At 35.9% G+C, this 13,896-nt stretch overlaps 1 pseudogene across 1 annotated transcript; it reads left to right on the top strand.

Moving 5' to 3' along the window:
* Nucleotides 1–12,446: 12,446 nt before the first annotated feature.
* Nucleotides 12,447–13,201, top strand: LOC309844000 (glyceraldehyde-3-phosphate dehydrogenase pseudogene; annotated as a pseudogene). Its single transcript has one exon. The product of its transcript is annotated as a glyceraldehyde-3-phosphate dehydrogenase pseudogene (transcript).
* The last annotated feature ends 695 nt before the right edge of the window (nt 13,202–13,896 follow it).

Below are 13,896 nucleotides of genomic sequence, written 5' to 3'. Positions count from 1 at the left end.
GGAGCAAGCAAACATGATTTAACTATCTTCTGCATATAAAATACCTATCTAAAGTAACAGGATATTAACTGGGTGAAAAAAAATTGGAAAATATATAACCTGAAAATACTAACCAAAGAAACATGGTAAAGTTACATTTATACAAAGGAATAATCAACACAAAAAGCATCACTGGAGATAAAAAAGAATATTTCATTATAATAAAATGCTTAATTCACCAAGAAGAAAATAACAATTCTAAACTATTATGCATATTTTACTAACATGGCCTTCACAAATAAGAAAAAAAAAATCAGTCTACTAGAAAATAACTGATAAATAGAAAATTATGCTAGGAGCTTTTGACACATATTCCTCAGCAAGTTAATGAAAATAGAAAAAACAATTAAAAGCAGAGAAGACTGTAAAAATGCCACGCAGGCACCCAAATGTATTACAGTTTTTAAAGCAAATTTGAAAAATTCTACTCTCAATTATATCTTTTCATTGGGGATGAATTTTAATATATTTCATTATTTTACCTTCCTTTTTGTGATTCAGTCTGCTTTGTGCTTTTATATACTTATACATAAATTTATTAATATGATCATTATAACATATGAGCTATAAAAACTATAAGTATTAAAGCAATCGACTATTTTCTGGTATAAAAGCTTACAATTTTATCAATTTTTATTTTTATTTTTATTTTATTTTTTTTAAGAGTTTATTTATTTATTTGACAGAGATCACAAGTAGGCAGAGAGGCAGGCAGAGAGAGAGGAGGAAGCAGGTTCCCTGCTGAGCAGAGAGCCCCATGTGGGGCTCGATCCCAGGACCCTCGGATCATGACCTGAGCTGAAGGCAGAGGCTCAACTCACTTAGCCCACCCAGGCACCCATCAATTTTTATTTTTACACTTAATTTATTTTGTATTTTATTTATAAACTTCAAAATAATTGTAATTAGAAATCACATTTAATGGAATAAGAAATTAAGTTAAAATGTAAATTAATATTCTACTAATACTATTCTACTAACAAAACTTTTAAGTAGTAAAACTTGATGGAAAACTTACTCATTTAGAAGGCAGCATTAATTAATCTACATTTCAAAAAGATTTGATAAACTACATTAATGATATACATCATGTTATAAAATAATTTCAAATATAATATGATATATATGTAAAAAGACAAAATACTTGTCAAGGATTTTTTTCTTTTTCATATTAATTATAAGCGTATCTAGAAACTTTGCCATAATTAGGAAAAGGAAGCTTTGTTTTTATGGAAGATTTTTATAAAATTGTTAACCTCCAGAAGATAGAATTCTATTTTATATGTCACTCCATAAATTTCTATAATGATTTAATCAACAAAAAATAACATTTGAACATAACACATTATCCAAAATAAAAGACTGGTATATAATTAAAGTGCTAAACATAGAATTTCCTTCACAATACTAACAATTTTATAGTCATTAAGTAACTAAGAAAGCAAAGAAAAATTGTACAAAATGACTGCTCATGAGAAGTGATTTTGATTAAATGTTAAGTGTCATAATTTGGTTTGATTACATACATAAAGCTGCTAATAATCAAAACATATTTCATACTACCCTGTTTATAATGACTACTAATGACTGGTCCTGAATTCCGGAATGTCATCATCTGACATGAGCTTTAAGTATAAATGAAAAGAAACTGAAGGTGACAATTCTGTAATAAGGTTACTTACAACTTTTCCTAATGATAATTAATCAATTAGAGATTTTAATCAAGGCATCTTGACATTTTTGGTGTGTATTTTTAGAATTAATAAAAAATCATATGATACTCTGTCTCTTTATATAGTCAGAATATTTATTCAGGCAACATTTACTAAAAAGATTACTAGGTACAAGGTATCTTTATGTGTGAAGGAGAAAATGAAAATGATTAATTTTCTTAATGGAAATTAAAATCTAGTAGCAGAGATTATACAACAATATCTAAATTATTACTAACAGATATCATCTAAAATAGGCAGTATCCAAATGACAAACATTTTAAGGAGATTGATACGAAAGGATAATTACTTCCTGCTCAGTAAATCAGGGAATAGTTTGGGATAGCTTACATCTGTGATCATTAAAAATGCAACTTTGAACAAATTAGGGAAATGTAAAATCTAATTGAAAGAAACAAAGCAGAAGAATTGCATACTTTCTAGAAAATATCTATGTACATGGATGCATAATAAGAGAAATGGCATGAAACATAATTTGCCTGACCATGGTAGATCCTGACTATTGGGATAATCTCTCTAAATATTGTGTAATTGTGTTTTGGGTAACCTCTCTAAATAATTTGGAAATATAAGGAAGATGGAAAATGATTATTTTATTTAATAAAATATTAGTTTTGTTTAATCTTCCTTGTATCAGCAGCCTCTCTGAATTACACACAGAGAGTAATTATCTAGTGTTTATTTGCAGGTTGACTTCTACCTAACAACTTTTAAACTCTGCCTTTTGCCAATAAACCGGTGGTGTTTCCAGACATGATCACTCACAGGGAATATTAAAACACAGCGTTAGACTATTTGAAAGGGCAATGGAGAGATTCTACTTTTTTCCTTTTGAATTTTCACACCCAAGAAGTGCAGTTTTGACATGAGTTACTTATTTCAGTCAACAGAGAGATCCAGGGGCAACTTGGAATTACGTCTTTATCACTACCTTTTTATACTTGAATACTTTAACAAGTACTTCAAATTTTACAATACTTTTCAAAACTACCTCTAGGTTCTTGCATTTCTAATCAGCTTGTATCCTGAAATATTTGTAATGTCTCTTAAGCTTCTGACACTTTCCATATTTTGCCCAGAGAGTTTGAAGAAAATATTTCTTTTTCCCCCTGTAGTTTTGTTCAATTTAAGCTTACGAGGAGTAACTTCAATTTTGAGTTTTTATGAGACCTCATATAAAATATAGTGAGGGTTATAGTTTTGAGAAGTATGGATTGGAAACAGCATTTCTATATTCGCACAAATGAGAGATCAACAAGGAGCTTTGCATATGTGAATCTTCTCCCTACTTTCTATTGATGTTTTACTTTACCAATCTTAACACCCATTCCTCTTTTTCATATTTCAAACAATATAACAGCTTCTGGAGGGTCTTTAAATTCTCGACACTCTATCTAGATTAAAGGTTCTCCTTAATATGCACTGCAAGTACCTCTATCCTTATCCTTCTAGAACAAAAATTTAGCAGGGCTGCCCTACTCTCTAAAGCCACGAGCTATAGGATTCAAGCTAAAAGGACAACAAATAAGGCATAAATTTGGCATGAAAAGAGAGAGTAGGAAAGATGTTCCATATATTTGGGTAGAACTGGTATTATTGAAATAGATAAAACTGAAACTCAAAAATCAGCTGTTGTATCTTAGACACTCAGCTAATACTGGGAAACAGAAACCCATTAGACACAGAGGCCGTGTGATGCAGATGCCATTCAAACATGCGTGGCCTCTTTGGTGTGGACCAATGGCGTTTCATGCCTTTCCAATTCTTAGGGCAATGACAAATTGTTTTAAATTTGATTTATGGAACAGAAGAGCTCTTCTTGATATAACAAATATTTACCAGCTGATTTTATAAGGTTTTCACAAAGTAAATACTACCTCTATGAAATTATAGGCATTTTTATTTTTTAACTTGTGGCAATGAGAATTGGGTGGTAAAACAATGTCCCAGTTAGAATGGCCAAAATTAACAAGACAGGAAACAACATGTGTTGGAGAGGATGTGGAGAAAGGGGAACCCTCTTACACTGTTGGTGGGAATGCAAGTTGGTGCAGCCACTCTGGAAAACAGTGTGGAGATTCCTCAAGAAATTAAAAATAGAACTTCCCTAGGACCCTGCCATTGCACTCCTGGGTATTTACCCCAAAGATACAGATGTCGTGAAAAGAAGGGCCATCTGTACCCCAATGTTTATAGCAGCAATGGCCATGGTCACCAAACTGTGGAAAGAACCAAGATGCCCTTCAACAGACGAATGGATAAGGAAGATGTGGTCCATATACACTATGGAGTATTATGCCTCCATCAGAAAGGATGAATACCCAACTTTTGTAGCAACATGGACGGGACTGGAGGAGATTATGCTGAGTGAAATAAGTCAAGCAGCGAGAGTCAATTATCATATGGTTTCAAATCTAACAAATAGCATGGAGGACAAGGGGAGATGGAGAGGAGAAGGGAGTTAGGGGAAATTGGAAGGGGAGGTGAACCATGAGAGACTATGGACTCTGAAAAACAATCTGAGGGGTTTGAAGGGGCAGGGGGCAGGAGGTCGGGGTACCAGGTGGTGGGTATTATAGAAAGCACGGATTGCATGGAGCACTGGGTGTGGTGCAAAAATAATGAATACTGTTATGCTGAAAATAAGTTAATTAATATAAAAAAAAAAAAAAACAATGTCCCAGCAATCCCCAAGGAGTTTAGACTCTAATAGAGCACACTGAATTCAGGATAGGATGTTCAATCACATAGCACTGCTTTGCTTACTTCTTGAGCTAAAATGGTTATTCAGGTTTATCTAGAAAATACCTTTTCTATTTTTATGGATTTTCCTCACACACAGAACTTCTAGTGAATATGGTTCTGATAATTGCTTCCATTAAACCAATTTAGAAACTATATATTTTATGTGCGAATAAGAAAGGAAGCAAATTAGATTCGGATGCATACTGTGCTAAGTTCCGTGGCTACATATGGAAATTAAGGAGTACTAAGAAATACTACTTTCTTTTGGATGCCCTTGTCAATTGTGTGACTCTGCTAACAAAACAACAGTAGGGAAAATTTGGCTTTGCATTTTGAACAACAGCAACACAGTGGTCTTTTATTGAACAAAACTGCAGGAACAATGTGGTACTGTAAATATTTTCTAAATCCACAATTTATTTTCTTTCCCTGAAATGTTTCCCTGAAAGCTTCTCTTGCAAGTCACTTTATACTATTAAAGAGAAAAATAAAGTTCAAACTTTGTAATCTGACTGAAGTAGGACAGTAACACACACACACACACAGGTTAAATTTCTTATCCTTATTTAAGAACTTTGGATTTATATTTGAAATTTGATAACTTGAATGTATTTTCTCTCCTATTATTCCTTTTCATTGGCCCTAATCATCCCCCTTTTCGTTATTACTGAAATAAAAAAATGTTTAAGAAAACTAGACATTATCATCATAACAGGACATAATCTATAATCGGGTAAGAGTAAAGTAACACTTGGTCAGGTGTTTGGTCAGAAGATGGGTAAGAATATACCGTGACTGAAAGAGAGAAGGTACTGGGGTCGTAAGATACGTAAGTGGCAGTGATGGTGTGATAAAGTGAACAAAATGAAGTGCCTTGAAAAAGATGGGAAGATATTCAGGAACAAGGACAAGAAGCAATCTGTCAGTCAGGTTGAGGATTTTTAATGTCACCTTAGTTTATTACAAAACCATTGAAGGATTTTTTTTTAAGGTTTTATTCATTTATTTGACACAGAGAGAGAGAGATCACAAGCAGGCAGAGAGGCAGGCAGAGAGAGAGGAGGGAGCAGACTTCCCGCCAAGCAGAGAGTCCGATGCAGGGCTCCATCCCAGGACCTGAGATCATGACCTGAGCTGAAGGCAGAGGCTTAACCCACTGAGCCACCCAGGTGCCCCCCACTGAAGGATTTTAAAACCCAAACTAATATAATCTGATTTTCTTTCTTTCTTTCTTTCTTTCTTTCTTTCTTTCTTTCTTTCTTTCTGTCTTTCTTTTCTTTTCTTTTCTTTTCTTTTTTAAATTTTAGGATCATTGAAACACAATGTTATAATAGTTTCAGGTATATGACATAGTGATTGGACAACTCCATATATTATGCTATACTGGCCAGAGCCTGTGTCACCACACAACACTATTACAATACACGGACCCTGGTTACTGAAACAAAAAAGATCTGAGGACTGTAAGAGAAATGCTGGAAGAGATAGAGTCAGGCCAATGAAGTGGTAGAGATAAGAAATGACGACAGGACTAATGTGGTAACAGCAACGATAGGGAAAATAAGACGATTCGAGATTCGAGCAGAAGGTAGCAGGACCTGGTGACAGGTTGGGTGCAGGCAGTTTGGGTGAGAAAAATGTAAATGATGACACCCAGATTTCTAGTCTGAGACACATGAAAAATGGAAATGTCATTCTTTATGATTGGAAACATGAGAGGCGGATCAAGTTTACAGAAGATCATGTTGAGCTTCAAATACATTAAATTTGAGATGTTAATTGAACCTTGTCAATATTTTTGTTTTGCTTCCTTATTTTTTCCTAAATATATTGCTTTGCACTTACAGTTGCCGTACTTGATTCTTTTTGTATTTTTTCATTAATTTGGTATCCTGCACTTTGGAAAATTAACTTGAAACAACCAATAATTTAATGTGCATTTTTTGAAACTATCTTTTTTTTTTAACTTTCACAAATAAGAAAGATGATGTACTTCTAAATATAGCTTCAAAACTAAGGATATATATTCTAAATCTAAATGGAAATTCTGTATGATATTCATAGTGATAGCCATTTTGGATTTACACAAATCTATGATGGACCTCAGGATTTGGGGCTGAAATTATAAGAACATTAATGGGGAAAAAAAAAAACCTGTGGAAAATGTATATTTGCTAACATAATGAAAAAAAAGGTAGAAAAGTAACAGTTACACTATCAAATACTACCTGAAAATAACTCCATGTAATTCCATATGCAGTTAAATTAATTTTTGAAAGGAATTCTTCCAGTTCATAAAATTGTATTGTAAATCAAAATCCTAATATAAATGTTAATATATTTAGGATTTATCCTCACAACCAAAGTGACTTAGTTTCTCTACTGGTCTGCTAGTTTAGTTTTAGTTTTTATTCTGTTGTTTTTGTTTTCCCTTGTATACAATCAAAATTTGGAATCCAAATTTGAGCAGAATTTGTTTCAAGTTTTTGCTTTATTTTCTCCATCAGACAGGAAGCTGTTTATTCAACATAATACTGCAAGTCGCTGGTTTGTTGAGTATATTGGATACTGGCTTATACATGCCTTAGGGTTTGTTTTGATTTCAACATTTGGTCTCCTGGTTGAAAGTCAAATAAAAATAAAATTAGATTTAGTTTTATTGTTGTGAAGCTTTCTCCATCTTCTTTATCTCAGGCCCTAGCCTACCTGTCTATGTGTAGGATTTGTATTAGTTGAGTGCCAGAAGCTAAATTTTAAAAAAAAGGTAAAAATTTAATTGCTGTATTATGTCTATCTGTTTCAATGATCTTGACTCTCTACTGCATGTCGTTAGTTGAAGGAGAGTGCTATCACTTCTCCCGTCGTTGTTGCTGTGTTCTAACCTCCACACCTCAGGTGAGTACGGAGACGGAAACAAACGCCAGCCAAAACGAGCAGTTAATATAAATGCTGAAACCCACGGTGTGCCCTGCCTTATTCAAGAAAATTGCTAACGCGTGATTCTGATACCCTGGGACAGGAGTAGTGAAAGTGCAGAGGAAACACGAAACACTGGAATAAAAAGATGAGGGAAAAAAAAAAAAAAAGAAGAGTGTTAAAGAAATGAGTAGGGTATATTTCATTGAAATTAGCAAGGTCAAATAAAATGCTGCCAGTTAAAAAATGATAAATGTGTGAAATCACATCATTTAGAAAATATGCCATTAAACATCTAGATAAGCCACCGTACCCTAATATGTTTTATTGCCAAACACAGCTCTTTGTAGTATACTGATGACCTGATTTAGGGGACCAAAAAAAAGGTACTATTTAAGTCTAGAAAAAAACCCTGACATCCATTTTTCTCAACAGTTTAATTGGTAAGAGTTTACTTTTATTTTTCCAGTAAATACGAATCTCCAAAAATGTCCCAGCTTATTTTCCTTCATTGAAATGAAACAAAATATATTCCCTTAGAGTTTGACAAAAATGGATTCTGAGTTTTTTGTTTAATGGGGAAGATTGAGATGGTTTAAAGCTATCTACAGTTTAGAACTACCTACCATAAAAATATGTTATAGAAAATCTGTTTTCATTCTACCAACACTCCGTACTCACTTCTCTCCATGGAGGAGTAACAGATTATTGTAGGACAACAAGCGTATGGCAGGAGCATCACAAGTGGACTCCCAGTGACTGACAGCCTTGGAGAATTTCCCCTTCTTGAATGTGAGTGGTTCTTATGACCTGCTTCTAGCCAACAGAATACAGCAAAAGTGTAGAGATGTCACTGCCTTAATTGGGTTATATTATATGGCAAAGATGACGGTATTAGATTTATATTAATATGTTTGTGTGTCTCCCCACTAGAGATATGCTCCTGCTGGCCTTGAAAAAACAAACTACCAAACTGTATGCTACCCAAAGGAGATAGCAGTATGTTTGCCAGGAAAATAACTTAGGATACCTCTAGGAGCTCAGGGTGACCTCTAGCCAATAGCCAATAAGAAGACAGGCTTTTGGTCATAAAACCACAAGGAAAGGGATTCTGCCAATGGAATGAACTTGGAAGTGGATTCTTCCTCAATACAACCTCCAAATGAGAACACAAGCTGATCAATACCATGATTCCAACCTGTGAGACCAGGAACACAAAATTTAACTAAATCTTGATTGGAATTTTAACCACAGAAAATGTGAGATAATGTGCTGCTTTAAGCGGCTAAATGTGTGGCAGATGTGTTACATAGCAATAAAAAAATGAATTCAGAGGATATTAGTAAACTAATATGGCTCTTATAAATATACACTAAAAACTGTTCATACGCTGAAGTATTTTTGTGATTCTTTTATCACTTGGTAAGCTACAAATAATCACTTTACTGTAAACCATGATTGATTAATAAAATCTGTTATTTGCATCTCCTATAAAGTTCTCATTAAATTAGTGAGTTTCCTATAATATCCTTTTTAGACCATTGATTTTTTTTGCTCCCTTAAAAATCATTATTCTCCTTTTTTTTTTTTCTCTATAGAAATCCTGATAATGTGGTTTGCTGGGATTGTACTATGATGATATTTGGCTAATTGACCTAAGAATAATGGAATCCTGATAGAGAATACATGTTATAACTATCTACAAATTTTCAGTGGAAACAAAGATTACACTTTCTTGTTGACTTTGGCTTTGATTGCAGAACCCTACACAGAGAATCCTAAGAGGCTGGGATATTTTAAGGATAAAGGCTCATTTTTAAGGAAAACTATGAATCATATTTCATAAGTAATATTACTTTTAAAAATGTATATTGTGGGGCGTCTGGGTGGCTCAGTGGGTTAAGGGCTCTGCCTTCGGCTCAGGTCATGATCCCAGGGTCCTGGGATCGAGTCCCGCGTCGGGCTCTCTGCTCAGCGGCGAGCCTGCTTCCTCCTCTCTCTCCCTGCCTGCCTCTCTGCCTGCTTGTGATCTGTCCGTTAAATAAATAAATAAGATATTTTTAAAATAAGTATATTGTGATTATAATGGACCATTTTTCAAAGGCTGAATTTTAAAATGATTTTGGGTGGTTTAAGAGGAGGATTTGCAAGATGGGACTGTGCATACCTATCACTTAGTTTTCTAAATGTTTTGTTGACAGCTTTTTTTTTAAGTTTCGATTTGACTAACTCTTTTATCTTCTTAAGTTTTGATTTCAATTCCAGTTAGGGAATATACAGTGTTACAGTAGTTTCGGTGCACAGTACAGTAATTCGACAATTCCGTGCATCACCCTGTGCTCACCGCAAGTGCGCTCCTTAATCTCCATCACCTGTTTAACCCATCCCCGACCCCTCCTCTCTGGTAATCACCTCCTACTCTTAAGGAAAGAATGATTTGTGCCTCTCTAACTTGATGTGGAGCTCTATGTTATACATAAGGTGATAAAAGAAATGATGCTTTCTTATTCTAAGATTTTATTTATTTGAGAGAGTGAGAAAGAGAGAGCCCATGCCAGCCGGGAGCACGTGAGCACACACACCTGCAAGTGGGAACAGGGAAGGAGCGGGGAGGGAACGGAGGGAGAGAGAGGGGGACAAGCTGACTCTGCACCGAGTGTGGACCCCAAAGCCAGGGCCAGTCCTAGGACCCTGAGATCAAGACCGGAGCTGAAACCAGGAAAAAGATGCTTAACCGACTGAGCCACCCAAGTGCCCTATGCTTTCTTATTGAGAAGGGTCCTGAATTAGCACTATTTTCATTTTTAAGAGCTATCACTTTACTTGAAATCCACTAAACTACTAAAATCTCAGTAAATTAAACAAATACTGACTGATTCCCTTCTATGTGAGGCATTCTACTATATGATAGGAATGTACAGATGAGTGCAATATGTCCTCTGCCTACTGACAGCTACAGTCCCACAGGCACGCGTTACTTTAACGCATAACTAAATGAGGAATATAAAAACATAGGTCAATTAAATTGTTATTTGGGTATATCGGAAAAACTTACTTTTTGATGAAAATTATGAAATGCAAGTTACATTTTAGTTTCATCTTAAAGTATTAGTAGGTGGCACCTGGGTGACTCAGTGGGTTAAGCCTCTGCCTCGGCTCAGGTTATGATCTCAGGTCCTGGGATCTCAGCTCAGCAGGGAGCCTGCTTCCTCCTCTCTCTCTGCCTCTCTGCCTACTTGTGATCTCTCTCTGTCAAATAAACAAATAAAACCTTTAAAAACAAACAAACAAAAGTATTAGTAGGCATTTGCTAGAGAAAGAAAGAATGTGTAAATGGAAAATTAACAACCAAATGAGGACAAGTGATCAGTAGGCAGGTCTAGGGAACTGGCAGCAAATAGGTTGAGAAATGTTGGTTGCAGAGTTTGGAAACAGTTAAAGGCTGGACATCCTAACATCATTAATGAGCATCCACTTGATGGAAGAAAATAGTTTTGGTACGCTGAAGTCAGCTCAAGCCAGAAATCACTGGATTAAAAGGGGGAATTGTGTACATAATTTCCCAATTCCAAGTTCAGTAACATACATGACATTGATAGCTTGAAATTGACCATAATGGGAGTATTTATCTATCTTATAGAAATCAGAAAATGCTACAATTCAGGACTTTATCAGAGAGATAATAATTAAAGTCTTACCAGAATATTATAGTAAACACACACACACACACACACACACACACTTATTAATTAACTAGAATATTCCAGAAGTGTTTATAGGATATGGTCTGTGTGTCAGGCACCATCTTGAGGATAAAGTTTGGGGGAAAAAATGTTCCTGCTCTAGTGCAATCGTAAACAAATATTTCACTAAAATTGTTACAAGTATCAATAAGTGCGATGAGATAAACAAACAAACAAAAAGAACTAAGTAATGGGTGAACTAGAGCAACTGCCTTTGATGAAAGGCTGCTAGCTTCCATAGGCTTATAAGAGAAGACATCTTTCAATTGGTGATATTTTAGCTGAGGCCTAAAGGTTGAGAAACTAAACATGAAGTAAATGTGAAGATTTGGCAACAATGCATTTCAAGGAGAGGAAGTAGCAGCAAGTTCAGAAACTGTACCAGGAAGTATGTTCCCCCCAGATGAATGTGGCTAAAATCCAATGAAGGGAACACTTTTGCTTATCTTCTTCCTATTTTGCTCTTTACACCTAGATTTATTCTCACCACCTGTACACATACACCTTTATACAGAACTGCAAACACCCTGGTTTTTTCCCCTAACTCTTGATGTTACTCAAGACCGCTCCCTTGACTTTCCTCTGTCATCTAAGGAGGCATTTCTTTGGGTTGGCAAGGTTTAAAGTCATTTTATTGCCATGTGTAGTGGACAGAGCTTTTAAATAGCATGGATAAATGAGGGGGTGGATGACAGAACGTGAAGATGGAGAACCTGAGCTTCCCACGCAGTTCATGATCCTTTGTCTCCTGAACCTTCATCATGTCCTCTCAAAAGATTGTGGATTCTTTATGGAAGATACTATGTATCATTCCTTTTTCCTACTAATCTAGCATGGTACATAGTATCTACTATATGCCAAATAAGTTAATGAACAGATGAATTAGTAGATGTACATGTATATATGTGCATACTAAATTTAAATTACAAAATAATAAACTGTATGAATCTGGATAGAAAATATCAATGAGTCAAAAAAATTTTTTCTATTTGGTTTATTATATAGATCCTAAATGTGTATGGATAATTTTGATTCCTAATTCTATTCCTTAGGATGGTATTATAAAGAAAGGAATCCTGTAGGTTTCATCTCAATGGTTCATTCTTATGCAACACTTATTACTGTGAACCACATATGTACCCACCACTTTGCTAGATATTAAATAAATGAGTCAGAGAAAATGTCGACTATTTTAATATGGATCTAAAAATAAATGGTTGAGCTCCTCCTTATTAGAGAGACAGCCACATCCTCTGGTGTCATGCTAGTAATGGCCCTTAGACACAATGATGAAAGTCCCAAATTTGGCCATATTGGGAACCTGGTCACCAGGGCTGTTTTTAATTCTGGAAAAGTAGATACTGTCACCATCGATGACCCCTTCATGACCTCAGCTACATGGTCTACATGTTTTGCTATACCACAGCAAATTCAGAAGCACAGTCAAGGCTGAAAATGGGAAACTTGTCATCAACGGAATGCCCATTTCCATCTTCCATGAGTGAGATCCCACCAACATCAAATGCAGTGATGCTGGTCCTAAGTATGTTGTGGAGTCCACAGGGATCTTTACCATCATGAAGAAGGCTGAGGTTCACTTGAAGGGTGAGGCCAAGAGGGTCATCATCTCTGCCCCTTCTGCTGGTACCCCCATGTTTGTGGTGAACATGAATCATGAGAAGTATGACAACTCCCTCAAGATCATTAGCAATGCCTCCTGCACCATCAACTGCATGGCCCCTCTGGCCAAGGTCATCCATGACAACTTTGGCATTATGGAGGGACCTGACCATAGTACATGCAATCACTGTCACCCAGAAGACCATGGAAAGTCCCTCTGGGAAGCTGTGGTGTGATGGTCAAGGGGCTACCCAGAACATCCTCCCTGCTTCTACTGGTGCCACCAAGACTATGGGCAAGGTCATCCCTAAGCTGAATGGGTCTAACTGGTCTCCAAGGAGTAAGAGTCCTTGGACCACCAGTCCCAGCAGGAACAAGAGAAAGAGAAAGGCCTTCAGATGCTGAGGAGTCCTTGCCCCAACTCATCCCACAACATACTGAGAATCTCCTGACCTATATAGTTTCCAATCCAGTTCTCCTGAAGAAGAGGAGGGACTTGGGGACCCTACCTAGTCATATATTATTGGTAAAGTATACTTCACACAACTTAAAAATTTAAAAATACAAAAATGAAAACAAATGGTTGATCCATAAATTGCTAAAGTTTATTAGATAAGGTTAGAAATAACCTTCTATAGGATTGCAAGTGGGCATTCAGAAGGGAGAAATTGATTTTTGTGAAGTAATTGCAGAGAAGATCTACAGTTCAAAACTCAAAAACTAAAACAGAATCAAAACAAAAATCCTCCCCACAAGTAAAGGAACCCTCAACCCCCCCAAAAAAACCCCAAAGAAACCCTAAGAAACATAAACACAATTCATGATATGCAGACTGGTCTTGAGTGTTCTGAAAATTCATGTAACTTCAAGCTGCAATTCTAACGTCATCTTGGGTGACTGAGGCAAAGCCTTGGGCATGTCCCAGAAGGACAGTCAGATGAGAGATACCTGCATAAACCCATGGGCCTCAAAAGATGAAACACTCCACTCAGTCAACAAGTAATCCATAGGTCAACCTCACAGAAGTGGGCAATAAGGAAATGCATTTGTGCACCTCTTGTTTCTAGGTAAAGGAAGAAAAAGTCTCCACTGAGGAACTA

The sequence above is a fragment of the Mustela nivalis genome (assembly GCF_964662115.1).
Source record: "Mustela nivalis genome assembly, chromosome: 11".
In the NCBI taxonomy this organism is placed as follows: Eukaryota; Metazoa; Chordata; class Mammalia; order Carnivora; family Mustelidae; genus Mustela; species Mustela nivalis.
The sequence above is the reverse complement of the archived record's forward strand: the minus strand, read 5'-3'. Positions and strand labels throughout refer to the sequence as shown.